This window comes from Euprymna scolopes, unplaced genomic scaffold (assembly GCF_053919585.1).
Source record: "Euprymna scolopes isolate OS-2025 unplaced genomic scaffold, ASM5391958v1 sca384, whole genome shotgun sequence".
In the NCBI taxonomy this organism is placed as follows: Eukaryota; Metazoa; Mollusca; class Cephalopoda; order Sepiida; family Sepiolidae; genus Euprymna; species Euprymna scolopes.
In genome coordinates this window covers 5,993-9,295 of record NW_027633418.1, presented here as the reverse complement: position 1 = coordinate 9,295, position 3,303 = coordinate 5,993, and positions in this window count along the sequence as shown.

The window sequence follows — 3,303 nt, the reverse complement described above, 5'->3', positions numbered from 1 at the left end:
ATTACAAAAAACGGATAAAAAAACAAAAAAAATCACAAAAAATTCAGTGTTAACTTAAATTCAGAAACTTATATAAATAAATTAACTTTAACACAGTATAATAAAATGATTTGTGTTATGGCTAAAACCAAAAAGAGGCCTCATAAGGTGGATGCAATAATAATACTCTGTCGGTTCAATTTCAACATTTTCAAATTTATAGTATGTAAATAACAAGCTTTTGTTTCTGAAGAAGAATATTATATTTAAAGATGACATCTTAATAATTTCTTGTTTTATTAATAAACTTGAAATAAAATTGTTGGAAGTAATTGAATGGTTAGGGATAATACAAACAATTTTTTCTATGATTGTAATGTTTGCCCAATTAGAAACCATTATGTCATAAAGACATATTTAGTAGGCGATATATATATATATATATATATATATATATATATATATATATATATATATATATATATTAGCATTTCAGCGCGGCGTTGCCCGGGTGTTTGGATGTATCTGTTGAACAAAAAAAAAGCAAAAAAAAAATGTGGTAGTAGGAAGGCAGGCTCGAACCCGTACTGCGAAGGAGGAAAAGAATGGGGTAAAAACCTAACGTCTATGCTGTTACGACCATCGTCAAATCGGAAGCGACATTTTTTAAAATTAAGGCTAGACAATCTAAAGGAGAGGATAACTTAAAAAAATATCGGCGAAAAAAGTGACCCCCTTCCCTGTAGAAAAGTGCCAAGTTGAAGGTGAAGATATTAATGTTTTTAGCCAATTTTTTGATATTTGTCGTATGAAAGGTCGAACTTTAAAACGATACTGATCTTAATTTTTATTTTATTTCGGACTACTAGTCTCATCTTATCTTTTTTTATTTGGTGCACAACGTTTCGGCCAACTTCCTCTGGCCTTCGTCAGGTGGTAACCGCGACGGATAGGAACTTCGAATCTCCTAACTGCATTCTCAGCCATCACTGCCATCCGTAGTTGTTGTCGTCTCACCACATTTTTGACCAATTACCTCAATTAGTAGTCCGAAATAAAATAAAAATTAACATACAATGCTCATCTAAAAAAAAATAAAATATTCCAATAAGGAATAATATATATATATATACCAATCGGTACGGACCCGACTATGGAAGATCAGATAATAAATAAATGTGGATTTATAAGATCAAAGAATCCAACCTTGATCGCCCTTCGGGGCCCGTGGCGCAGTTGATAGAGACGTTGAATCTCTACGGTTCCAGATAAGCATTGTCTGAAGATAGCGGTTTCAATCCCACCCAAAGCGTACCAGAGGTAATTGGTCAAAAATGTGGTGAGACGACAACAACTACGGATGGCAGTGATGGCTGAGAATGCAGTTAGGAGATTCGAAGTTCCTATCCGTCGCGGTTACCACCTGACGAAGGCCAGAGGAAGTTGGCCGAAACGTTGTGCACCAAATAAAAAAAGATAAGATGAGACTAGTAGTCCGAAATAAAATAAAAAAAAATTAACATACAATGCTCATCTAAAAAATAAAATATTCCAATAAGGAATAATATATATATAGATACTGATCTTGGTAAAATCTAGGCAGACATGCAAACATACATACATACATTTATATATTGGTAACTAAAAATTTTCGTACCAAACCGATGAAAAAGCTTGCCCTATCTCTGAATACCCTTTATATAAAATTTCAAATATTTAGACAAGAAATTGTCTGAGTAATTTGGAAGAGACCGCAGAGGTCACTTTTTTAAAACTTTGACCCCTTTTTTGACCCCTTAACATTTATTGTTTTGGGCTCTACTCAAGTCATTAATTTAGATCCATGTCCAACGAATCTATATCTAAAATTTCAAGTATGTAGACCCAAAATTGTCGGAGGAGTTTGGTAGAGTTCTCAAATGTCAAATCGTTGCACTTTGACCCCTTAATCGCAAAATTTCTGGCCTAAAATTTTTTAAAATTTGACCTCTATTATGACCCCTTAACATTTATTGTTTTGGGCTCTACTCAAGTTATTAAGTTAGATCCATGTCCAACAAACCTATATCTAAAATGTCAAGTGTGTAGACCCAAAATTGTCGGAGGAGTTTGGTAGAGTTCTCACAGGTCAATTCGTTGAACTTTGACGCCTTAATCGCAAAATTTCTGAACGAAAACCGATCACATAGATTTTCCCAAATCTCAGTACCCTGTTTATTAAATCTCAGTACCCTATATATTAAATCTCAGTACCCTGTAGACTAAAAATTGACAGAGTTATTGCGTAGAGAAATGTACACAGACACACACACACACACATACACACACACACACACACGTTCACTTTTATAGATATATAAATACTAGCATGGGTGCCCGGCGTTGCCCGGGTGTTTGGGAGTGTATGCTGAGCAAAAAAAAAAAAAGGTGAATGTTTTTAACTTTGACCCCTATTATGGCCTTCTAACATTTATTGTTTTGGGCTCAAATCAAGTTATTAAGTTAGATCCATATCCAACAAACCTATATTTAAAATTTTAAGTGTGTCGACCCAAAATTGTCGAGGAGTTTGGTAGAGTTCTTAAAGGTAAAATCGTTGAACTTTGACGCCTTAATCGCAAAATTTCTGCCCGAAATCCGATTACATCGATTTTCCCAAATCTCAGTACCCTGTATATCAAATTTCGAGTCTGTAGACTAAATATTGACAGAGTTATTGCGTAGGGAAATGTACACAGACAGACAGACAGACAGACACACCCACACACAGACACGTTCACTTTTATAGATATACTAGCATGGGTGCCCGGCGTTGCCCGGGTATTTGGAGGTGTATGTTGAGCAAAAAAAAAAAAAAAAAACTTTGACCCCTATTATGATCCCTTAAAATTTATTGTTTTGTGTTCAACTCCATGTCCAAACGAACCTATATCTAAAATTTCAAGTGTGTAGACCCAAAATTGTCGGAGGAGTTTGGTAGAGTTCTCAAAGGTCAAATCGTTGCACTTTGACCCCTTAATCGCCAAATTTTTAGCCAAAAACCGATCATCGATTTTCCCAAATCTCAGTACCCTGTATATCAAATTTCGAGTCTGTAGACTAAAAATTGACAGAGTTATTGCATAGAGAAATGTACACAGACACACATACAGACACACACACAGACGCGTTCACTTATATATATATATATATATATATATATATATATATATATATATATAAATATATATATATATATATATATATAAGTGAACGCGTATATATATATATACCGCCTACAGACTATAAGAAAAAACATATCGGAAAAAGATGGGACAAACGTCT